The sequence below is a fragment of the Catharus ustulatus genome (genome assembly GCF_009819885.2).
Source record: "Catharus ustulatus isolate bCatUst1 chromosome Z unlocalized genomic scaffold, bCatUst1.pri.v2 scaffold_29_arrow_ctg1, whole genome shotgun sequence".
Lineage (NCBI taxonomy): Eukaryota > Metazoa > Chordata > Aves > Passeriformes > Turdidae > Catharus > Catharus ustulatus.
Window position 1 is genome coordinate 561201 of NW_024879446.1, and position 26117 is coordinate 587317.

At 44.6% G+C, this 26117-nt stretch overlaps 1 protein-coding gene and 1 long non-coding RNA gene across 3 annotated transcripts in view; one reads left to right on the forward strand and one right to left on the reverse strand.

Moving 5' to 3' along the window:
- Positions 1-407: 407 nt before the first annotated feature.
- Positions 408-26117, forward strand: part of TMEM38B (transmembrane protein 38B) — a 40492-nt gene continuing 14782 nt past the window's right edge. Inside the window, exons 1-2 of the mRNA XM_042780197.1 lie at positions 408-546; positions 21727-21818. The gene's annotated coding sequence lies outside the window, so the exon portion shown is untranslated. The remainder of the gene's footprint in view (positions 547-21726; positions 21819-26117) is intronic.
- On the reverse strand, positions 1495-26084 carry LOC117011224. Of its 2 annotated transcripts, none has more exons than XR_004420907.1 (3): positions 25937-26084; positions 25159-25238; positions 1495-2190 (listed from the first exon to the last, which is right to left on the reverse strand). It is a non-coding gene; the product is annotated as an uncharacterized LOC117011224 (long non-coding RNA). The 2 variants fall into 2 exon arrangements; XR_004420906.1 differs by lacking the exon at positions 1495-2190 and adding an exon at positions 18546-19378.

Sequence of the window (26117 nt, forward strand, 5' to 3'; positions counted from 1 at the left end):
TGCCAAGGAGGGCATTTGAAAGAGCCAGATCTGGAAACACTGACAAGCTCAGAGCTGGATGAGTAAGTAAAAATTAAAAAAAAAAAAAAAAAAAAAAAAAAAAAAAAAAAAATCTCCCCAAACAGAAGAGGAAAAAGAGAGGAAAATTTACTATTGCTAATGCTGGTTCCATCCTTTCCTGCAAAGTTCACCTGACCTAACCAGTGAATAAGCTGGTAAGGATGGTTCCAGCTACCACGCCACACCAGCCCCAGAAAAGGGCAGGGGGCATGTGGTGAGCAGAGAAAAGGCAAGACAGAGAGAAGATCTCCTGGGAGATGCAAAACAAGCTCCCTGGATTGCCAGGACTAGTGGTGACACGCGCCAGACAAAGGAACTGCTACTCTATAAATGAGGCAGCCAGGACCAGCGCTAGGCTGCCTCCAGCAAGAGCAAGCTCTGTGGCCAGGCACTGGAAAAGCAGTCGGGAAAGAATCACAGGAAGCGCCTGATTTTGCTGCCTGTTCGCCCCCTGACCGGGTTTCCAGAGGTACGAGTTCCAGAAAAGTAAGTGACAATGGCCTCTTCTCTTTACAGCTGTCCTCCCCTCTGTTGGGCTTATCTCGCAACTTTCTTAGGAAAGCCAAAATTTCCCCTCAGAGCAGGGAATATCCTTAAAGGAAGGGATTTGTGCAGTAGCCTTTTACCAATTCGCTGGATTTTCATTTCTTATTGTGGCACCTCTGGTTCTTGTCATCAAAAAATTAAGAGTAAGGCATCTTATCTGACAAACAGCCATTTATACCTGGCTGCACTTCATCCAGCGAAGAGACACTTTGTACCTGAACTTTCCAAATTCCTAGTGTCCACAGAGACTCGGTGAGTCAGACCTTACCAAAAGAAAATATTGATTGGTTTTACTGCTTTTGAGAGAAATGCTGGTGGTGAGATGTGGAGGAAATGAAAGCGATTTTTATAATCACTGTTCTTAACTATTCTTGGGTTTTCTTACAGCTGTTTAATTACACACTAGGCAAACTCATTTATAGCACTGCAAGCCGCTGTAAATCAGAGTTATTGCACTGGTGCAAAAGGATTAGACAGAGCATCATAGACTCCCTGAATTCAGAACTAAAACTTAAATGAATTCTCCAATGCTGTTTGATATTTAAAACAAATTCATTGCTGAAGACAAATAATCTAATTATCTACTATTCTGTGTGGAAATTCACTGACAGTGGCAACAGGTAAAGGTATAAGGAATCAGTTTTAAGTTCCAATTCTCACATATTTAAAAGTATCCCCAAACTTTATGGGTCATCTATGTTACAGCTGATGCAGATGTAAAATATATAGACATTTGGATTTTCCTTAGTACAACAGTGCACTTAGGACGAAAAACATATCTTTTTTAAAAAAAATAATTTCTCCTGTTAAATATTAGTAACTCTCAGATTTGTGAAAAAACTTTTGAAACTGCCGATATAAAACATGTTTCTATTTCCAGTGGTAGCCTTCTGCATAAAACTATTTGCCTGAGAAAGAACATAAACAGCAAAATATGCGTGTTTTTTGAAGCTGTCTCCACTCCATCCTTCCTGATTTCCTTGTAACACTACAGGACAATATTTCATTTTCAGAATTTTTTTCCACCATGCATTTCTATATTATTCCACAGAGACCAAAAAAAAAAAAAAAGCCAAACAAACAACCAACTGCAAAGTGAACCAACCAGAAAAAAGCCCTAAAATAAATGCAGCTTGTTTTCACTCCCTGTTTACATAAATCTTTATGATTGTTGTAATATGAGCAGGTGATGTGATATGAGCAGGTTTTCCAAGAAATGAAGTGCACTTCATAGCCAGCATGCCAAGAAATTTGTGAACAAATGCAGATGGTTGAGGCAGGGATGATCTTTGTGCTGCTGTTCCTCTCAGGAGCAGCCCCACAGAGGTTGGTGGCAAGACATTCAGGGGAAAACGGGGTTGTTATCCTTGTCCTGCAGTGGTTTGTATCTCACCTTCAGCAGCTAGCACCTCTGTGCTCATGGTGACCTCGTGTCTTAGGCACAGCTGGCACTGGTGTCACCCAGGGTGGTCAGCAGCCTGGTTTGGGCTTTGGCAGGAAGACAGGGCTCAGCACTGGATGCTGTCAGACCTTCTTGCTTTGGCTGTAGTTACAGACAGATTTGCCACCAGCCTCAGAGCACACCTGGATAGAATGCAAGAGCAAATATTGTTTGGAGGCCACGTCCAAAAATGATAAGTATCTACATTCCCTCTGGTGCAAATGTCCTTTGCAGACCTGGATTTTCTCCTTTCTGCTCCCAACAACTTATCTAGCAGAGTGAGCTGCTGCAGACTGCTCTCTGCTGAGCATCTGGTTCCACTCCTCACTTGCACCCCTCCTTCCAGGAAGATGTGGACTTCCCCACATACAAAGGCAGGGCACATGGTTTCTGCTATTCACTGCTGCCCTCCTGCCTCGTTGTGGCAGAGAGAGGGAGGCAGGAATGAGTGATGTGATGAGCTGGGAGAAATATGAGTGTAGAACAGGGTTTTGCACACTGGGTCTGGTGGGGGATGGGGGGAGAATAACAGAGACCTGAAGAACTTCTGGAACAGAACCAAACTGTTTTCCTCTCTCTCTTTACCTTAAAGCTTGGGGAGGGTGTCTCTATGTAGTATTTGAGCTGTTAATTTGGCAGAGACTGTTGTTAAAGGAAACCCACAGTAACTGTTGTTCAGGCCAGAGAAGCACTTTTCCAAGACAAACTCCTAGACTCTCTGAACAGAAAATAACACAAGTGCAACTTTAGCAAAGAAAGGCTAAACTTTCTGTCAGAGTGTTCTTTTTTCAGCTTACCAAGCTACCATGCCCCTGCCATTGCACTGGAACTCCATTTAGCAAAAGCTGTTGCAGCCCATGTGTGGGTTCCTTACTTTTTTTGGAGTAGAGCTGGGGTATAATTCACCTTTCTGCAAAGAGCCTTGAAAAGTATTGAGCAGAAGGGAGCTACATGAAAAAATCTAGCAACAACAACAAAAAAACAAACCCCGGAAAAGCCCACTCCATGTGCAGAGTAAACCATTTCTTGAGCTACATCTCTATCACTATTGACAAGTTCTTGGCCACATACTTTGTGCTCTCCCAGAGCCCATCTGGGTGGCAGCCCATTCATTGCTCTGCAGATCTTCCTTTCCCAAGGCAGATCTAGAGGGCATGATGCCACAGTATGCATGCTGTGGAGTCTGCAGAGTCTTTTTTTCTCAGAAAGCAGAGTGCTCTTCGCTGCTGAAGACCTGCATCCTCTAGGAGGGCAGCTGGATTACAAAGCTCAGTGACCCAGGGGCAGCACTGGATCAAGTGAAGGACCTGCCCCTTGAAAGTGGGATCACATGCAGTGTAGTAACCCCAAACAGGAAGAATGACTTATTCCTGAGACCTTCACATGGCTGCTTTTGAAGACTCCAGTGATTATCTTTTTGTAAAGGTTCAGTGAGAGCACAAATGTGGCTGTGAGAGTCTCTGTAAATGCTGCCCTTAGACAGGAGGGCTCCCAAGAGCAGATATTATACTATGTGTATTTTGTCCTAGATTTACACACTCTAAAAAAGGTAAATCACTGTGTCAGCATGGACTGTTTTTTATAGTGCTTTTGCTGCTCTGCTCTACTGTGTACCGTGGTGTGATTGTCAGGTAACAGCCCCAACAGAGGCATGAGGCAGGGAAAGGAGCCCTTGTTTACTCCTGAAGTAGCTCCTCTTCCCACATGTTATTTGAAATAAAATGAAGTTCACTGCTAGTGTAAGGAATCACCCTGGGGATGCAGGGAAAGGCTCTTCTCGTTCATTATACCAGCACTGCAAGGCTGGAACACCCTGGGCTTGTGTCTGCTCTAACACACAAATTCTTACATACACTTGACAATATTTTTTCCACAAACGCTGCAGAGATTTATAAGTGGGAGAGTCAAGGAGGTGCAGGGGAAAAATAAATAGAAAGGAAAAGAAAAAGGAATTTGCCAGAGGCAAGGAAACCACAGAAACACACAGAGAAGTTCATCTCCCTGGTTTCCAACCCGTCTCTCAGCACTGAGATCTCTCTGAGTCCTTGTCCTGTGGGATTTCAGGTGGGAGGTACTTTGGAAATGGTCAGCACTGAGTTACAGGGAGGCAGCAATGGGGAGAGTGAGCTGAGGAGAGCTGGGGGGAAGAGCCTGGTGAGCAGTGGTGAGCTGCTCGTCTTGCAATCCATCAAGCTGGGGTGCATTGTCCCCTCTGCCAACAGAAGGAAAGTCCCTGAAATCCAAGTGGTCACACAGGAAACTGTGCATGGTTAAGCAGCAAGGAGTGAGCTTATTCCTCCTAGGGAATGGGAAAAAATAAAGTCACATGTCAGCAATAGGTAGTGTTTTGTCTTGTGATACCCATGCTCAGTCTTGCCCTCTGCATGAAGATGAGTGCCACGCTCTGAGTCTTGTGTGAAACTGAAGAGGGAAACTGTGAGTTTCCCCTTTCTCCTCTTGCCCAAAACACAGGGATGCAAAGCAAACAAAGCACAGCAGCAAGGAGTGACAGCTAGGGAATCTTTGCTCCCCATAGCAGATCAGGCTCACAAGCACCTGCCTGGTAGAGGAAACAGGCACCATCTGCTCTTGTGTTGCCATTTACTTAAGGGCTGGGGGGACTTTACAGAATCCAGTGCAATGTGTTGAATAACCAATTTTAGCAGGCACTGGGTTTCGTTTCCCCTGTGGAGAGATGTTGTGGCACCGCAGGTTTGCTAGAGGCACTCCAATTCTTGGTGGCAGCAGGCATCTGCTCTCTGATCAAGATTTGCAGGAGCAGGTCTCCAGTGGCCAGTTTCAACACAGATTTAACTTCACCGAGGTCAGAGGTATAACTTGAGGGAGGAACTTTCTCGTCCAAGATCGTTAGTTAATAGCATCCTGCTAATTATGACTGAGTGCCGGGCCGCCAGCGAGTCCCCTGCCAGCCCTCAGACATGAACCGCTGGCTCGGGGGCCATTTGCTGGGGAATGTCTGGCTGAGATGTGCTTTGTACCTAAGCTGCTCTGCTGCTGCTGCTGCCTGAATTGCCTGAAAGACTTTTGCACGGAGAGAGAGGCTGTGAGAACTGTTGCTGCTACCGGAGAGATCTTCATCTCTTGCGCCGTTCAGTCGATGCTGCATTAAAACAGCCAGTATTCCGCCACCACACATTTTTATATTTTTCAAATGGCAAAGGTTTGGTAGGTTTGGTGGGTGGTGGTGGCTGGTGGTTTTTGTTTGTTTTTTGGTTTTTTTTTTTTTTTTTGGTTGGTTGGGGTTTTTTTCCCAATTTATTTTTTCTTTTTTTTTTTTTTTCTTTTCTCGTTCTGGCTGTTGGTACAGATTCGCTGGGGGTTATTTATTTATTTATTTGCATAATTCTCTTTACATGTTGCAGATGTGCACCTTCAGCTCATGAAACTGCATTTATCTCCTACTTCTGGACATGCCTTCTTGACCTGAGTTAAACCCCTTCCTCAGTGCAAAATTTTCTCTTTTCAAAGTAATTCCTCCTATGAAAATGGTGTAAATGTCCAGATTTACATTGCTGAGAGCAGCATTAATCCTCTTGAATTTAAGCAGCTGTCTTCCTGGATTTTTAATTGTCAGATAAATGTGGGGCTGTTAATCTGGGGTTAGGAAAGGTGAGCAGAAAGTACAGAGTCCAAACCTGCAGGTTAATAAATCTGTACATTATTTGTACAAACAGGTGATTTCTGCACAGATTTAAAGCAGACCAGTGGGAAACAAGCAGCACAGAATCAGTAGATGACATGTATTTTATACAGTGCATCAGAGAAAGCTAAAGAATACATTGCTTGGTTGTGCAAAATCAGCAAAGACCTGAAGTCTCAAATAACATATTGAAAGACAAGTTTGGAGAGAAGGGTTGGAGACAAGGAAGGAAGGAAGGAAAAGAAGGAAGGGAACGAGACAAAAGAAATGGAAATCAGATCCCTTGCCAGCAAACTGGCTGCATTTTAACTAGAAGGTGCTGTGGTTACAGAGAACTAGAGAGAGCAAAAAGCTGTGCTGAAACATTATAAGTACTGCAGGATTGGATCAGGATAATTTTTTATGCTATGTTTCTAATGGAAACTCCAAGCACAACAATAAGAAAGCCACACCAGTAGAGACAAAAAGGACAGGAATTTAAGGTGGAGAGACGTATTGAGGTGGCTTACACCTGAAACAAAGCTCCCCATAGAGCTATCCTTGCAAGAGAAGGCACTGGGAAAGGAAAGGAGCTGTTGTTTGCTGATGTCGAATAAATGTCAGAAATACAAACACACGTTTTTGAAGTGTAAAGCAGGAGCTGTTCTCACAAAGGCATCTGTTTGCCTACAAGGCTTGTGACCACAAACGTAGCATTGTCCTTTCCAGAGGCATGAGTAGAGAGACAAAGAAAGCATGGCGTGAAGGAGTAAGCTGGGTTTATTTTTCCACCAATAACACCACTAACAGGACAAGAGGGCATGTTCACAGCACCAGGGCTGGGTGTTGACCTGCTTTCCTGGAGTGCTATGCTGGGGGCTGTCTGGAGCTGGAGGAAGACAAGAAGCACACTCCCTCTTGGTATTTGTCACTGAGATGTAAAGAGGTACTCAGCAACTGATCCACATGGCAGAATTACAGTCCAGAGCACCAAAGTCCTGGCAAAATACAGTCCAGTCAACCCATCAGAAGAAAAAAGAAAGCCCAAATTACTTCCCCTATGTTACAAGAAATAACTACCTTTGAACAGATAGCTGTGTCTTCAGAAGAAAAAAAAAAATCAAAAGAAAAAATCAAACAACAACATAAACACCAAAACAGAAGACAGAGAAAGAAGCAGGTGGCATTCTGCATTTCACATGGGTCTAAGCAGCTGCCTGGAACAATAAATCTGTAAAGGCAAAATTTTTGCCTTGGGCACTAAAACATTGCAGTACAGAGAAGCACTGGAAAAGAGTGTTTAAATCTGTACCACTGGTGTGGCAGTGTTCTTGCCAGAAAGGTACATGCAACATGTTTGAGGTAGGTGCAAAGCACCACAGTACAAGCCAAAAATTATACATGGAGCAGGAGACCAATTTTTAAAAAATAAGTAAAAGAAGATACATAATCCCCATTTGGATCAAGCAATGAGTCTTAATGGAAGTTTACAAAAGACAAGAAAAACTCTCAGCAACCTGAAATATAAGGGTTTGTTTTTTTAAAGCAGCCTTTCATGAAGCAAGGCCATTTTGATGAGACAATTTTCTCATCCCCTAAAGCTATGACAGTAATTTCAGATTTCTACCAAAATAGAAATGTATTAGCAGTGCAAAGGCCAGGGTCAAGAGGAGCCTGTGAGGTGGTGTCAGCACGACCATTTACAGTGTATAGGGTTGTTCCTTACTGGGTGCAGCCCTGACCAGAGGTCTCTGAACACAGCTGTGACAGGATTTATAGTGCTGCAGCTGTGCTCCCCTGACAGCTAGTAATCCCTGCTGGACTGGAACTTGAAGGAACTGGGCAGGAACTTCCCTGCCTTGGCTCCCCGACAGGGCATCCCAATTAAACTGTGAGTCACATTTGTGTTTCTTTATTCCCTTGGACTTTCACTGTGTATTTTGGTGAACCCTGAGTGTCTTACAGGGTGTAAGGCTGCTTCAGATGGAAACAGGATCACAGCTGGGCTGTCATCCCAAAGTTTCCTCTTCCTGGGCATGAAGGATGCTATTCCCTCTGCTCCCCACTGCCCTTTATAGGACTACAGTAAAAAGGGTTTGCCAGTGAGTGTAAAAAGCTGAGGTTTTCACATGCATAAGAGGGTAAGTGGAAACATTTGTCCTTCAGTCTCTTGGCTGTGGATAGCTCTTCCCTCCTCCAAATGTCTGTGTGCCATTGGCATAATCAGCTGTTTCAGAAATGGAGTCTGTCTCTTCCAAGGCTGTGGGAGAGAAGGGAAGACACTTTCCCATGGTAGTGGGAGAAGTGTTAGGGCAACACAAAGAACTTTTGGCAGTCTTTCTGGTAAATGGCATTTAAAATCACTGTGCTCCCTTTGCCTCAGTACTCTTCTTTGCCAGGTCTGCTCTGGGCACAGGGCTCCCTTTGCTTGGCTCTGTGAGGGTGGACAGGGAACAACTGGGGAGAGGTTTTGTCTGGGATGCCAGCATACTTTGAAGGAATCATACTTTCCCTCATTCACTCATGGCACTTGTGGCTTAAGTCTTGGCATTTCTCAGAGGCTAAAGCAGAAGCCAGACTGAAAAGAGTCTGATACCAGCAGTGGGCAGCCACTGTGGGCTGGGCAGGGAACCAGACTGGTGCAGTCCTGGAGAAATAACCATGGTCACACAGGTCTGTGGTGTTGGCTGGCCACTCACTGAAGGTCCATCGTGATGTCCACATGGCTTAGTTTCAGCCAGGAATCATGCAGATTCCAGGGAGGTGTGAAATGAGGTTGGGAAACCGTGGATGTGTCTGCACTGGATCTGCCTGCTTTCCCGCATAAAAAGTGCCTGTGTGGTTCTCATTCAGCCTGGTGGGATGGCAAATGCATTGTCTGTTGGGAATTCTGTTGCAGGGGAACACTGAGGAACTCGGAGAAGCTGGGCTTGTAGCAGCACCAAATGCTTGTATAAGGAACTTAAACTCCTTTACCTCCTTTGTGAATTCTTACTGAACTCTGGAATCCAGTTGCATCTCTAATACTTCTGATCATGACTTCAGGGTGAATCTGTGAAGGGCATACAGAACAAGAGCACCAGCCAGAGAGGGTAAAAATTAGCAGCCTGGCACCACCACTCTGTGCTTGCCACTGGCCCAGAGGTTATGGTGCCCCTAAAAAAGCAGCCTGTATGAAAGCCAGGGATATCCTGCATTCACTCACCATCTCCTTTGCTTTACAGCACCTTAAGAATGACAAGGAAGATCTTCACCAACACCAGGGAGAGGTGGAGGCAGCAAAATGTCAACAGTGCCTTTGCCAAGCTAAGGAAGCTCATTCCCACCCACCCACCAGACAAAAAACTGAGCAAGAACGAGACCCTCCGGTTGGCCATGAGATACATCAACTTCCTCGTTAAGGTCCTGGGAGAGCCAGGCCTGCAGCAGACAGCAGTGGCTGCTCGGGGCAGCATCCTGGGATTCTTCCAGCAAGCCCCACACTTGCAGAACATGGAAAAGCTGACACTGATTGAAAACTGTGGTGTCTCCTGTCCCAGCATGAGCAGCAATATCGTAGAGTGTTGGTCAGAGGCATCATGTCCCTAGCAGACAATGAGATGTGCATTAGTGTGAGAGTCCCTCTCTCCTGGCAGGGTCTGTGGGCTGCTCTCCTATGTATTGTGATTATTTATTTATATTTATTGCTATTTAATTTGTGGTTTTATGTAATAGGATAGGAAATCCTTGGTCATGCAAAAACCTGGAAGTCCAGATGGAGAACTTGTGGTCTCTGGGAGCTTGGAAGGACTCACTGCTGTCATGGCAGAGTCCAAGCTGGAAGAGTCTTCTGCCCAGATCTTCTCCATAAGTCAGGGCATAGAAATTCCTTCAGTGTTTCTGACAGGGAAAGAGATTATTCTCTCATGCTATTTCAAGGAAACATTATTGAGATGAAGAATTATGACAGCATAATTCATAAGACACAAAATTTGTCCACAACAGACATCTCGCCTCGGTAGTGAAATATTTTGAGAGATGTGATATTTGACATAGTCCTCCATGAGTTGTTCTAGGGGCTAATTACACGCACTCTTGAACTTGTGAATCTTATTTCTAGCTTGATTATTTATTTATTTATTTTAAATATAAGTCCTAGCCCTTGAACCTAGCTATATCTTTCTTCATCATACCGGAGGAATCCCTTATGTCAGAGCAAAGCACATTAAAGAAAATTAAATATTAGGTTACAGCAAAAAGTGGCAATTTAAAATGACAAAATACATAGTCGTAGATGGCTTTCAGTGGGTTCAGTAGGCAAAGTAAATCTTCTCCATAGTAGCAACAGTGTGCATATGAAGGAAGACGGCCAGCTATGCCCCAGCTGTCTTAAATACCCATCAAAGAGGTTGGTGACTCAATGCCTTTCTTTTTCTGTAGGAGCTGTAGCAATGGGGGAGGTCCTATTTGGGAGGGAGGTCCCAGGACAAAGGCCTCAGTGCACTGTGAAAACCTTTGTGGACACAACTATGTCTATGGTTAAGCATGCATCCTTCACTGCCTGCCCTTAAACTCCCTGCTTTCACCTGCTCTAGCTGAGGTTCTCCCACCTGGATACTATCCCAAATGGGCCAATGGAACAAGGACAAAGACATGGGTATAAGCATCTTCCACTTGTGAGTCACTTCCCTGTAGGAAAGCACCAACCATCACGCTGTAGGGGTTTCTGTGACAAGCCGCAGGAAAAGAGGTTTCATGAAAGTGGCCACTGGGGGTTATTGTTGCCCACAAAAAATTCCAGTTTAATTTCCTGAGTTATAACCCATGCCAGCCATGGTGTGGTCTGCTCTTGTGACTTTCGAGCAGCTCAAAATAGCAGAAAAAATTACACCAGGTTTAAGTAGGATGGCTTTATGGTGAGATCCTGTTCCCACTGACACAAGTACCTCTTGCTTTCTATGTGGACCAAGGTATACGTCAAGGCTTAGAAAATACAATTGTTCATGACTGGTGAAGAAAAGTAGCTCCTGTAGGCCAGGGCATGTCCCTGGGCTGTTTCTATTTGTTCATGAGACAAAGAGGTGCTTTCAGAAAGCAGAATTAGGCTTTGTGCATGTAACATGTATGGCCTTTCTGCATGAGGGGATTTGGCACCTGAAGCTGAGCTGCCTTTCAAAGCCTCACCAAGCACCAGGTGCACCAAAGAAGCCAGGGCTGGCTCCTGCTATGGGAATGTTGAGCTGTTCTCAGCACTGACAAAAGCCAAGGTCTGACAAGAACGCAGCTCACCCCATCCGGTGCTGGTGCTGCAAGGTACAGGCATGCCAGTGGACAGATTTTGACCGAAAGAAAGAAAGAAAGAAAGAAAAAAAGCTGAAAGGGTACATGTTGCTTTGGTTTCCTTTCTGAACACTGCTAATAGTTTGCTTATCCCTGTTTGTGAGCTGTCAGGATGGCTCTGGAGAGCAGCTGAGTGGCAGGGCACCAAGAGTCCTTTGCACGGTTCAGTTCATTTTTCCCAACCTCTGCCCACCTTAATGTGACTAAACAGAGCCACAGCATTTTCTGAATGGCACCTCAAAGGTAATGAGCCACATCCTCCTCCCAGCTTTCCGCTGGTTTGCTGGAGCTGCAGCAGGACAAATTAGTCCAAGTAAATCAGAGCACTTCCTGCTGAGGTGGGGTGGTGCTGTTGGGTCTATCAGTCACTTGCTATCCTAGGAAACACACATCACCAAGGCCAGGAAAAACATCTTGTGAGCAGCTGTCATACTGGGAAGGGGAAAGAAAACCTGGCAATTTTTTAACATAACATGCTTGTTGTATTTCCTAAGCTAAAACCTTTCCCTTCTTGTTATTACCTCTGTTCATATCACCGTTTTCTTTGATCTCCTTTCAGTTTAGGGGCTCCCTACTGTCACATTCAGCAAGCATTTCCCTAGATCTCTCTACCAAAGACTTCTTTTTTTTGGTTAAGTTTCTTCTTTGTGTTTTGGGGATTTCTTATCAGTGTCATCATGAACAAATACAGTGCAACTGATAACACTTTGTGCTATATGATGTTATTTAACACCTAATATATTCCAAATAAATTATTTAAGAAACTAATCTTTGGTCTTCTGAACTTCCCTAAAAATTAATTTTACATCTGCATACCACTTAGTAGAGGATCCCAAAGACCTTAGGATGTAATTTCCAGCAGAGCATTTTTCTACTTTCTCTTATGCAAGAGTCTTGGTGGTAGAAACAACATTATCAGATGATGAATAATGACAGGAATTCTTTGCTTACTACAATTTCTTACACTTTTAGTCCATATTGTATTTCCATCTATGTGCTAAGAAGACTTCGACCAGCCCTTAAAAAAGACAAATAACTAAAATTTCATTGTGCAAGGTTGTTATTTATCTCTTCCAAACATTCACAATTCTTTAATCAACTTCACTTAAAAAAGCATAAGATGCTCTAAAGAACCAATTTGGAGTCCATTGTCATCTGGAAATATTCAGATAGGCACAGCCTAAAAATTCAAACAGGAGTCCAGGTTTGGATATAAAAATAAATTCAAAGTTGAGGGGAGCTTAGGATGTAAAGCTGTTCTTTCTGGCTAACAATCCAATCCCCAACTAAATCTGAGGGTGGGAGAGGGAGGGGAAGCACTAGGGTGACAGATGCAGTTGTGAGGAAGAGATGGAAAATCACTGGATCACAGGGACATTTTCAGTTTCATGGTTGACTGGATGTCTCACATCTATGAGAGTGTTCTATAAACACCGAGAGAGGAATTTCTGCACAAAATGTGTGCCAGGAAAGCACTGTCTCAGGGAATTATACACAAAACTCATGAAATCAGCAAATATGAGGTTCAAAATGTATTTATGTGTGATGTGCAGCATGTTTTTATACTAAGCAAGGCAACGTCACCTTGGAGAGAGCCCTCTGCTTCCAGCAGGTAATACCAAATCAGTTTGTATGCTGAGGATCATGTGGCAATTTCTCCTCTGGAAGTGGGCATGGCACAGCTATGCCAACACAGTGCTGTGACATAATGGGACCTGTGCCATGGAGATGTACCAAGTTATTTGGAGTTGGGTGAAAAGGTCTGAGATGTGTTGTTGCAGTGGCAAAACCTTAGTTCAGATGACAAAAATATCCCTCGTCCTAAGGACCCTACTGTGCCCTAGTTGTAACTAGCAGTACTGAATAGAGTTGTATGAATAACATTTTTTTTACTTTTATTTTTTTTTTCTGTGAAGCTACGGCTGTAAATATTACAAGGAAGACCAATTAAGGTGACATTTTCTAGAAGCATATCAGTATCTTCTGGTACAAAAAGGAATGCTGGAAAGTTAACAGGCAGGGTCTGCTCCAACCAACGGTACTCCTAACCTGCACAGAGAGTGTGAGGTGTGCTCCTGTGAATGCAAAAGCTTTAGTGAGACACTCCTTTACTTGGAATTTCTAACAGGATCAGTTGAAGAATACAGGTCCACATTTCAGCTCAGATGAAGATTACTTTCTTCAGGGGTGGGAAAGATGTTCTGCTGCTGTTCACCTGTCACAGAGCCTAAGGGAACTGATGTCCACCACATTCACTTTCTCAATATCCTCGTTGTGGCTGTGGAATGTAATTGAAGTTGAGTATTTGGGCCGGGTAAGGAAAGGAATAAGTTGCAAATGCATCTTGAAAGGATGCTGTAGTTGTGTGCACAAATCCCAGTGACAGCCAGCCTGCGGTTGGAAGAAGGGCAGGTCTGCAGTCTGGTTTTGGCTTGAAATTCTGTGGATTCAAATCCTGGTGGGTGTGAACATGCTGTGTCTGGCACTGGACAATGCACAGTGAGATTCCACATGTGTGTGGTGCCTCATGGTTTCTGGAGTATTGCTCATGCTGAGGAAGACTTTGTGGTGAGGCTTGTACTTGGCAGCCTTGTTTACTGTCCCTTGTTTAGACAAGGGGGAGGAAGGTACAATGAGCACCACAGAGGCGGACTCACAGGATTCCTGGGATGGCCACACCAAATGGCAAAGCAGAGCTGTTTTAAGGCCACTAAGAGCAATACTAGCACCAGGTTCTAAATAAAAAGTAAAGGTGCAGAACCAATGGTATATGATTTATGAACCATTAACAACTTATCTCCCAGCATCTAATCAGTTCACACAAATTTCTCTGCAGCTAGGGAATGATATGCAGTGACAATGGCTAAAGTAATGTGAGCAAGGCAGATCTGACTTTTGTTCTTTGAAGGCTGGGTGATGAAAGGAGGTGGAGAGAATGGCCGACTTAACTACTGACCTGTAGGGCAGGGGTCACTTGGGAGGCAATCTTAAATCTAAAGGTCATTGACGCAGTGACAGAGTCTAAATCCACCACTTTTCAAGAGTGTAATTGTATTTTTAATTCAGCAGGTGCTGAGAGAATCAGAGGGGAGAAGGTGGGTGGAAGAAGAAGCTCAAAGTACATGGGTTACAAAACGTAGAGATTTCCCTGTGCCCAGTCAATACCTATATCTGGTTTAATTTATTCACTTTTATTCTTTCTGTAAGCCATGGACAGCATTTTCTTTGCACTCTGATTTGGTCCAACTCTTCTCTGTAAGGAACAGAGCCTCGTCCCATTGTATTCTCACTCCACTCCCTTTCCATATGCGCACACAAACACACATCCCATTCCTCTACAGTTTGTTTTGCTGCCTTGGATTGCAAACCCAGCAGAGCACAAGAGAGGAGCCCATGGTAAACTTCTATTGGAGAAGAGACCCTCAGCATTGAGAGCCAGGAAGACAGGCAAAGAGCAGCCAGCCTTTCCTGGGTACATCTGTTCTGCTGACTGTCAATGTCACAAAACAGCACAGAAGAGGTTAAGGATGAAGGGCAGGAAGAAGTCAATGAGACTCCTGTGGATCTCAGCATGTACTGCACTGAGATTCAGATGAAGTCTCTGTCCGGCAATGCAGAGAGGTACTCACAAGCACAGGGCAGCAGAGGTTTCCCATGCAAAGTCCTTTGTGTAGGATGCCTAGCTGGGGAAGGCGCCTCACTTTCTCTGAAATTCCCTACTCTACACCTTGAAAGACAGACTCTTAGGTAGCCTAAAACCTTAATGAAAAACTAAAGTATGACTGCCTGTGGTCAGCAAGTCTCCAGAGAGGTGTTCTGCTTCCAAGCCTGTCTGTAGACATTCATTAGCATTGATTTTCTCTTAGCGACTGTATTTGGCAAACACTGGCATACAGCAGTGCTCAGTCCTGGAGCTGAGAAAGGCCTAGAGCGGACAATATTAACTCTGCCTTCAGATCACAGCAGAATTGCTGTGCTCTGATACATTTATTTACAACCAGCCAGAATGTAATCTATGGATTCCCTCAGCTCAAGACTTCACAGCACTAAATTCCAGCTTTAAAAAGCTTTCCACTTACTGGAAAGACCTGAACTCTCCAGAGGAAACTGCAGTGCCTGAAAGCACCTTGAATGGAGGCTATCAGGCCTAGTTAACCCCAAGATCCCTGGCCAGCTGACTGTGACCTGAAAAATTTTGCTGTCTGTAGGTTAAAAGGTATTTCAGAAGTAAGAATCTGGTCCTTGTGAGAGGCTTTGCAGTTGTCTGTGTGGGATTGAATGGCAAAAAGTCAGCTGCCAGTTGAGAGTTCCCTACAGAGAGAGTGAGCTTGGCAGACTGGACTTGCCAAGAGCACTTGGTGCTGGCACAGCCTGCTTGGGTGGGAAATATTCCCACCATTGAATAGGAACTGAAATAACTCAATACTGAAGGGAGCTGCCTGCTCTGGCTCTTCCTCCTGAGCTATGCTGCAAACATTTTTCCCAAATTTTCAGGCACAGAAGAGCAGCCAGCTGCTGTCTGGTGAACATGCCCAGACCACTGTGCTTGGCACAGGACAGCCCAATCTCACATTTCTGCACAGACATGTGAAATGCAAACAGGTGTTCCCCAGTTTTCTGGTTTAGAAGTGGGAAAGTCATGGCAGGTAACTTCAGCAGCACAATTTTACCTGTCAATTTTGAATGGAATAGCTGAGCAGATACAGAAAACACAACAACAGGCATGTCTGTCTTTATAGCTTTCTGTCTATCTCTCATCTATTTATCTGTGTTACCTTTATAGTTTCTTTGAAATCCATTTAAGTCCACTTAAGGTCACATGTGAACAAAAATGCACATATTTTGCCTTTATAATCAAAACAATTATTCTTTCAGACTACAGAATAATGCAAGTGAAAAAAAAATAAAACCAAGACATTGCCAGTGAAAGCATGGAGGATTAATTAACCCTGCCTGACATAATCTGGATGGAACTACACTTGTTGTAGGGATATAGACTTCTTCTCTATGACTCCTGTATATATCAGCTGCAAAAAACCAGAGTAACATCACCTTCTTACTCTTACATCTAAAAGTAATTCAAACTGCTAGTTCGGTAATTCTGAAGTAGCGGCTCCTATTAATCTCAAATATTTCCCAAAGGTACAGACACCTGAACCAAAACAAACATACAGTAGTTTCACGAATACAAGCCGCACGGATTATAAGCCGCACCCCCGGTGCCTCGACAATGTTGCTGTCTTTGTCAATAGATAAGCCGCACCCCGAATATTAGCCGCACTTTCGTTCGTAGCGAGAATCTGTGCGCAGCTTTCACAAATTGGCCAATTAGTAACAGGATCGCGGCATAGCGGGGTTTACTGGCTCGGGGCGGGGCCAGGCAGGCTCGGTCCGCTCATGGTTGCCGATAGGGGTGGATGGCCCGGCTCGGCGCTACGGCTTGGCTGGGCCAGCCGGGCAGTGTTGCTGCCGCCGCCGCCGCCAGGCTCCCTGCTCCCGTCTGCACTGCCACTGCTGCGTTTGCTTGCCCTGCGGGCGGTGCTGCTGCCGCCGCCGCTGCCAGACTCCCTGGCTGCCCGTTCCCGTCTGCACCGCCGCTGCCATGTTGGCTCGCCCTGGCCAGCACTGCTGGCCGCCGCACCGCCGGGCTCCCCCACGCTGCTGGCCCCGGTTCCCCTGGGCTCCCGTGCACTGCCAGCCCTGCTTCTACGGGGCTTTTCCCCGCCGCCGGGCAGCCCCGCGCCGCCAGGCTTCCTGCTTCAACTGTCCTCTCCTATGCAGTGTGGCTCCCGTGCACTGCCAGCCCTGCTTCTACGGGGCTTTTCCCCGCCGCCGGGCAGCCCCGCGCCACCGGGCTTCCTGCTTCTACTATCCTATCCTATGCAATGTGGCTCCCGTGCACTGCCAGCCCTGCTTCTAGGGGGCTTTTCCCTGCCGCTGGGCAGCCCCGCGCCGCCGGGCTTCCTGCTTCTACTATCCTATCCTATGCAATGTGGCTCCCGTGCACTGCCAGCCCTGCTTCTACGGGGCTTTTCTCCGCCGCCAGGCAGCCCCGTGCCGCCGGGTTTCCTGCTTCTGCTATCTTCCCCTATGCAGTCGGGCTCCCAGGCACTGCCAGCCCCGCTTCTGCCGACTCCCCCGCCCTGCTGGCCCAGGCTCTGCCGCCCTCCCTGCCCCGCCCTGCTGGCTCAGGCTCAGCCGCCCGCCCCCCGCACTGCTGGCCCCGCCTCTGCCAGGCTTTCCTACCTCTGCCAGGGCCGGCCGGGCTCCAGCTTGGCTTGGGGCTGCCGCGGGCTCTCACTTCCGTGTTGGCAGCTTTTAGAATTTTGTTAATGTATTAGCCGCCCCGGAATATTGGCCGCACTTCCGGGTTTCCACCAAAATTTTGGTCAAATTGGTGCGGCTTGTATTCGTGAAATTACTGTACATTGGTTATGTGTTTCTGATTATCAAATACGTTTTCTAGTTCCCTCAACAGTACAGCTGTAAGTCGCTAAAGTAATTTTTTAAAATTCAAATAAGTGAAAATACTGCTAAAATAATAGTTTAAAAAAAGTTACTCTGCTATTTGTCACAACTTCATCAGTTAAATATTTCCAGCACCTCTCTGTGTGGTGTTGTAAAGATAAATAAAATCAAATACAGTACTTCTTCTTGAAAACTGGAGGTTCAAGTTAGACAGGAGTTTGTCACAAATACTGCCTCAAAGCTTGACTTATCCTGACATCTATATTTCCTTTTATCCTGACTCTCTGAAGTACAGAGAAAACTCTAGGGCTGGGGCTGTCTGTAAGACTCTTGATCTCAAGGGCTCAACTTGAAATATTTTAGGGTTGCTATGACTGCTTTTTGGGGCGTTTTTCTTGTAATCTCTGTCCATGCCTGCTTTTAAGATGCATCAGAAAGACGAAGGTGACTGGTCAGACAAGTCAGCTGGAAGAGCTGGTAGTGTAGAAGCAGCCTGAAGATATTTTTAAAAACAGGCACCTTCAAGTAATTTAATCTCATGTTCCTGAATACACAAGCATATAGAGCCCCTAGCTGCTTTTAAAACCTGTGGCTACAGATTTGAGTCTTGAGTCCTCTGGGAGAATTCATCTCCCAGCATGGGCAGAAAGAAGAGAATTAGGGCAGGCACTAAGGCACTCAAGCAGATTGTTTACTACTCTTAGCAAGGCAAGTGCATCACAGAAAATGCCCAGGAACCACCCCCCCGCCCCCCAGACACATACCCTAGACAGATGGTTTCTCTTTCCTACCACATTTCTTATCAGTCTCCTGCAGAAACTCTAAAAGTCTTATCTTGATAGGCCAAGATGATCTCCTATCCTGAATTGAATAGAAATCAAACTGTTTTTCATACATTCCCAGTCCATATAGTTAAATCAATCTCTCCTCTCCTCTCCTCTCCTCTCCTCTCCTCTCCTCTCCTCTCCTCTCCTCTCCTCTCCTCTCCTCTCCTCTCCTCTCCTCTCCTCTCCTCTCCTCTCCTCTCCTCTCCTCTCCTCTCCTCTCCTCTCCTCTCCTCTCCATCCCATCTCTCCTGTCATCCTTTCAGCATCCTTACCCTCCCCCCTTTAATTCCTATGCTTTAATACCATCTAAGGGTCCTTAGTGAGAAGAGGATCTGCTTGCTATGCAGGTGCAAGTTTTCAGCACCACAGCACAACAGCAATACCACCCGCTCTGCCCTCCTCAGGGCTTCTCTTTGTGAGCCACTTTTTCTTTTCTTCCTTTTCAGCTCCGTGCTGAACAACCCCATGCAGATAATCTGATTATGCTAATTTGTACTTCATGAACCCAAAGTAAGGGGATCTGCGGAGGGTGAGCTGGGCTGGGGATAAGGGTGGTGAGGGCAGGAGAGAGGTTTGGGAGGGGGGTGCACAGACAATGGGTTCAAGTCAGTTAACAAAAAAAGCCGTCTGTATTGCCAAACAAAGCACACTCCGGGTAACCCCTTGCTGCTCTTGACAATTTAGAGTGTCCCAAACTGGCCTGCACCACTGAGCAGAAAAGGGAACACGGAGAATATACAATGAAGGGGCACAATAAGGAGTCTGTTTCCTGTTGAATGTAGTTTTTTTTGGGTTTTTTTCTCCTTAACTAATCCTTCCCAGAATGTAGTAGTTGAAGTATGGTCCATGAATTGTTTGTCAGGTGGTAGCTATGGCACTAGACAGCTTCTGAGCACACACATCCTCATCTGTCCAATCAGACTGACGATGCACTTGAAATTTATTGAATAATGGGCAGTGACTGCAGACACAAGCTCACAACTCTCAGCTTGGACTTGTCCTTCTGTAGGAGCTGACAGAGTCACAGCTTGGTTTTACATCATCTTTGCTGCAGCTGGAGTTGGTCAGGAAACAACCCTGAAAAAAAATATATAAAGGGTACAAAAAAAAATATTTTCAAGGTTAAAGCAATGCCAAAAACGTTTGCATTGGCAGGGGACTCCTGAGAACATCTGGCTTAGCCTCCTGGTCAAGCCGTGTCACCTACAGTTGTTTGCCCAGGACTATGCCCAGTCAAGTATCTCCACAGATCCTTTGCTATTGCAAGGGAAGATGTTAGAGTAAAGGAAGACAGTTGCTCTGCACTCCACCTTAAATAGGACAGCTCCTCCTCCTCATGCAGGACAGACTATTTGTTCAGTCCTGCAGCGCTAAGCAGAACACCTCTGGATACCACTTTATGAAAGCAAACGGAGGAGGAAAAATGTTATCCTTATTCTGAAGCTGTCACCTCAGGTCCAGTCTTGGGTCCAGTTGCATTGGCATTAGGATATCACACGATGTTTACCTGATAGGGTAGAAAACATTACTATCTTGGCAGCATTTCTTTAGTTGAGATCTCACTTGCTGAATGTGTAGTGAATTACAAGGCATATATCATTATTTAACAAAATTAGTTCTAAATAACACTGTGAATGGAGTAACTCAGCAAAGGAGCAGAAAAAAGGCACCAGAAATGTAAGATTACCAGGTTAAACTCAAGTATAAAGAGTAATTTGAAACTGTCAGAAGCATCTACATTCACTGTATGTGTGGAAATGTGCCTTGCTTTTCTCTCTTTTCCCTGAGAAGCAGGGAAGCTTATCAGATGTGAACCAAACAGTTTTTTTATGAGCTGTGTAACATTTCACATAAATAGATATGATTAAAAAGACAACTTTAAATCTGAGACAATCAGCAATCCCAGATCCTATGCTCCCTGAATGCCTGGAGCTCTTGGAACACTTCAATTCCACTGGTATCTAATGAACCTTAGAAACTTGGGCTTTTGCCCCCCTGATGCATGTAACATAGAAAAGCCAGTGAATGTTGCAGGACTTAACACATGGGAGTAGTTTGAGGCCTGGTCATTTTCTCTGTTTGAGGTCTTCCTGTATCCTTTTCTTCCCTTCTAAAACAGCTCTTAGGTGAGACCAGACTGGCAAGGATTTGACAAAGTAGATGAACAGAGTAAGTAGCATAATCCTGAGGAGAAGGTATTGTTCTTGTCTCCTGACCTGAGGGATGACCTGCCCCAACGCACTGCTTTTCCTAGCTTTTTTTAATAGAGACAGTGAGTCACAGTAAGCAAGGATGTTTATTTTGCTGTATATATACAGGGAGTTCAATGCAATGGGGTTTGGCCTCATTTGAAACTACATTGTGACAAATGATGTTATGTAACAAGAATATGTGAAGAATGTATTGTGTTGATTGATTACAACCTTGAAACTAGCTAGCAGTGACTATTATTGACATGTGCTTTTCCAGAAAAAGAGAATCCTGAGCAGTTGGATGAAGCAGGCTCACAGCAGTTGCATTACCTAGAGTGATGAAAGGCACAGTAGGTGTATCGAGCACCCAGTCCTGAGAATCAGGTACCTACTGCGAGGACAGAGAGGTTGCTCAGGGTTTGTTGGATTCGAACCACAGGTCAATACAATCAATAAAAACTCACCCAGGGGACATTATGGGATAGTGACAGTACAGCACTCCTGCATCCACTGCTGAGGGAAAATCACAGCTGTGGGGACAGGCATCCTTTGACATTGGTTGGATCAACACAGGGCTGGAGCTTGTCTGAGTCCCATCAACTAATCAGCCAGTGATATATCCAATGATGCAGCAGAGATATAAACAAGGTAGTAAGAGTTAAATCAGCTCCTTTCAAAGAGAATACTGTTAAGGAACAAGATATGCTAAGGACAGGCCTAGCAGCCAAGATCCTAACTTTTCTTAACCTGAATTCATCTCTGTGTGAAGTCACAGCTGAGTTTAGTACTACAATAAAGATACAAAACACTAGAGTATTTATTTTATAGACATACAAATTCTTTTTGTATACATCTACAGCCTGAAGCTCACACTTTTGCCTATTTGTGTGTCCATGACCTAAGGGTAGACGCCAGGGAGCTCTTGCATAGAGCCAGCGATTTGGCTACAGCTGCTACTAGTCCTGCTGCTTCAAAGGCTGTAGGAGAAGAGAAATTTTAAATGGATCCTTAAATACTTGCGAGAACAGAATCTGGTGTGAGAGAGGATGGATCTGAGGTGGATGTAAGTCAAACAGCACTGCTGTTCAGTTTAAAAAAACAACATTATTTCTGCACTCTGTAGTTTAGATTGGCACTAACCAGCATACAAGGAAAATAAACCAGAGCAATGTTGTGTTAGGAGAAAGTTGGCTGTCTGAACTTCCTATGATTTATTTTCTTTTTTTTTTCCAGAAAATCTGAAAGGAGACAGGACCTGACCTTCTGCAGGAAGACTGGAAAAGAAGGAGGGCAACCAGAGTGACGAAGCTGGAAGGCACACAAAGGTAAAAGTGGGGCCTGAGTACATAAGCATTGATTTAAGGCATTCACTAGTAAGGTGACAAAAATGGAATGAATAGCCAGATTCTCAGAGACAGACAGGAGAGTGACAGGTGTACTAAGCCATGAATAAATGCTGAGGATGGCAAAGTGAAAGCAAGAAAACCAGGCAAGATGTAGGGAGTGACACTGAAAGAAGTATGCAGTGTTGATGAATATATGGTGCTGGTGAGAGATGAAACAGGAAAACAGGAAAATGTACTAGAAGATCAAAGTAAGCAACTTGATTGGGATAAAAGACTGTTGGAAAACAAGGAAACAAGGCAAAAAACTGTAGACCAGAGCAAGAATTTGTTTGGAAGGAGATAGATAGCAGTGTGGCACATAGCTACAAATCACAAATGTGGCAGGATGAGAGCGGACAATGGAAATGTCCATTTCCATAATGCGATGAAGATTACTATTTTCACCTGACTTCATTTTGATGCACAGACTTGAGGTTGAGAGATCTTCTTAGAAGTTAAAAAACTTAACCTAGTAATTAATAAAAAAACATTATTTCTAATTCCCTGATTTGGGGAAGAAGAGGAAGAGTTTTGAGGCACACTGATGAAAGAAGTCGTCCTTTTTTCCCCTAAGGTGCCATTTTTGAACTCCAGGCTGCTGCCTGTAGGACCCCAAAAAACATTACAAAATAAAACACAAAATAAACATATCCAACATTAAGTAGCAACTTCAGCAGCTATACTTCCATGGTAAGTACACAGATTTTTTTTTTTTTTCCAAAAATTAGGATAATTCTACTGAAAAGTACCAGGGAGAATGTGCAAGTTGGGTAGCTATTCAGCAGGTGTTTACAGTGGGGTTTTTAAGGTCAGGATAACATTCCTTGGGCAAGAGAGTCAGTTCAGGCTTATGCTTTGATTTCATATTGAGCTTTCCACTCATATAACACAGCAGTTCATCCTTAAAATTCTTATATACACACACCATGCTGCTCGGGTTTCATTATTAGCCTGCTCCCAATAAATGAAGGGCCACCCGTTCTTCCAATTTAAAATCAGCAAAACACAAAAAATTGTTTCACACACATATAGACAAGTGTACCTAGCTTACACACTAAGACCATCAGCTCACACTGTCACAGTTCTCTCAGCATCTGCATACTTGACTCAAGGATAAGCCAACTCATGAACAGGAGTTTCATGTTTCAGATGATATGAAACATCCCCTGCTGTCTTTAAATTCTTGCTGAGATATTCAGGACAGCTAAAAATTTGTGATCAAATTTTAAATTTTCTTATTTGTTACTCTACTTCTATTACACAGAGTGTATTCTGTGGTCTGATTTTTCTCTGGTGGCTTCCTCTGTTCTCTGCTCTGCTGTTACCCTGAACACACAGGAATCTCTCCCTGGTCACCAGCAAAATTAGAGAAACTGCTGCTCTTATTTCCTGCTGGAGCTGGAGGTAGAAAACTCACCAAAATATCTTTATTATTTACTTTGTGGTGGTTATTCCCACCTTACTGCTATGTGATCCCCCTACACACCAGGTACCTCTGTGTTGTTTAACCCCAGCCACCAGCCCAGCCCCACACAGCCACAATCTCACTCTCCCACCAGTGGGACTGGGAAGAGAATTGGAAAGGTGAAAGTTCACAGGTTGGGATAAGGACAGTTTAATAGGGGAAGCAAAAGCTGCTCATACAAGCAAAGCAAAACGAGGAATGAGCTCCCTGCTTCCCATGGCTGAGCAGGTGTTCAGCCATTCCCAGTACAGCAATACCCCATCACATAGAAAGGTGACTTGGGAGGACAAATGCCATCACTCCAAATGTCCCCCCTTCCTTTCCCCCCAACTTTGCACACTGAGTGTGATGTCATATGGTGTGGAATGTCCCTTGGGTCAGTTGGGGTCACTTGTCCTGGCTGGGTCTCCTTAGCATGAGGAGCAGCAAAGGCCTTGGCTCTGTGCAAGCCCTGCTCAGCAGTAACATAAACATTTCTGTATCATCAGCCCTAAGTTCAGCACAAATCCAAAACACAGCCCCACACCAGCCTCTGGGAAGGAATTAACTTTACCCCAGCCCAAACCAGTACAACTCTGCTTTGGAAAGCAACACTTCAAATGCAGTGACAGCACAGTATCATGTATTTGAGGACCTGACAAAAAATTGAAAGTTCAGGCAGGTATTGCTGATCTGCTGCAAAATAGCACCAGTAGAGGTATCACTGCTGGCATGTTAAAGAATTTGGGTATATTTACCACAAGTTGCAGGCACAGTGGTAGCTGCAGTGCAAATGTTGCTGGCCCAAACGGCGACTTTTGTTTGTGTCACCAGGTTCCTTGTGGTCACTGCCATTTTTATTTCCCTCCCTCTCCTTCCATGATCACATACAAGATAGCCTGAGTAGTTTTCACTGCCTAGCAATGAAACGGATGCCACTCGGTGGGGATAAACCAGTACTGCAAGGAGTGAAAAAGACTATTGTTTTCCATCCACTCAGTAGCTCCGTGGCTGCAGCTGCACGGACACAGAGCCCTGCTCAGGAGGAAACAAAATGATGCTGAACTGATTTCTGCCACGGAATGCAGCTTACTAATTATGTCTAATAAGACTATTGTGTCTTATTACCTATAAACTGGGGCAAGTAGATATTCTGTTGTAGAAAACAAACTCTGTTTTCTGTGTCTGCACATAAACAAGACAGAAAAATAAGAATTAGACTTGTTAATGACAAGACTAGTAAGAGATCACTGAATAAAATAGGATCTCTTCATGGAGATGAAATAAAGATGGAAATGGCCAGGAAATAGAAATGAGCTGCAGGCACATGGGTCAGTCCTCAGGGAGCAAATGAGTCACTGGATGCACAGAAAGGAATAGACTTTGAGAATAGGAACTTATTCTGTGAATATGGTACTGATAAAAGGCAAATCAATGAAAATAACAGCTGGCTACTCATAGCAAGCTGAAATTATTCTGGGAAAAGCTCAAGTGCTTGCTATGTTGAGAGGCATAAACCTTTTCTCCAGAATTATTCTACAATTTCAGTTATTTCCTGAAATTAGTTCTTGGTAGGCAAAGAACAAGTTCAAGAGCACCTGTGAAAGTTGCACATTTTCAGACTGCTTTGCTTAACTTCACTATGCAATGTGCAAAACTTAGAGCCTTTAAGAGTTCTTCTCACCAGTATGTGGAAACTGAATGGGAAAGACAGAAATGGTCCAGGGAATATTTAGTAGGGAAAACCAGCCAAAAGTTCAGCGACTAGCAAACTTAACCTCCATCTCTGGCGAGGGGAGAGAAGGTTAATATGCAGAAAAGATGGGAACAACAAACCTTGAGAGTGCTTCCATCAAGAACAGTGTACCTTGGCTTCAGGATGACAAAACTGTAGATTTCCAGAGCCCAAAGGAACCCTGTCAAAAAGATGGAGAGCCTGTTTATAAGGGCATGCAGCGAGAGGACAAGGGGGGAATGGCTTCATACTGAAATAGATTTAGATTAGATGTGAGGAAGAAATTCTTCCTTGTGAAGGTGGTGAGGCTGTGGCACAGCTGCCCACAGAAGCTGTGGCCATCCCATTCTTACGGAAGTGTCCAAGGCCAAGCTGGATAGAGCTTGGAGAAACCTGGGATAGTGGAATGAATGAGCTTTAAGGTCCTCTCTAACCAAAACTATCCTGATTACACGAATTTCCTTCAGATCCTTTGGGTTAGCTACTCTGGTGAGCAAAGAAAAAGCAAACGTTGTACATCTTGGAGTTAGCAAGTATTTGAAAATGGGTAGCTCACAAGCAAACTAGCTTTGCTGAAAATACTGTGGGATTGGTGCAAGACTGGATACAGATCTTCAAGGAAGCAAAGTTAGCGATGGCTTTCACTACCAAAATGGATGTGAAAATGCATTAAAGCGTTTCTGCTGAGCCCTCACAGGATCTGGTGTACATTAATGCCCTCAGTAATGGGTAAATAGAAGCCATCAACTTGGAATCGACCGCACACGTCGGTAATGCCAAATACTCTTGAGGAGCTTCAGAAATACTTACCAGAAAAGAAAGAAAAAAAGAAAAAAAAAAAAAAAAAGAGAAAAATTGTATCGGGGTGAGTGTAGTGACCTGCGCACGAGACGCGCAGGGAAGCAGGAGAGGCTCTAAGGGACACCACCGCCGATCTCAAACCGCACGGAGCAGGACTACCAACGTTTTGCCCAAAAAAAGGCAAACAAAAGGCACGGCAGACGGCGCGGGGACCCGACCTGCGGGGCTGAGGGAGGGACGGCCCGTGAGGCGCCGCGCC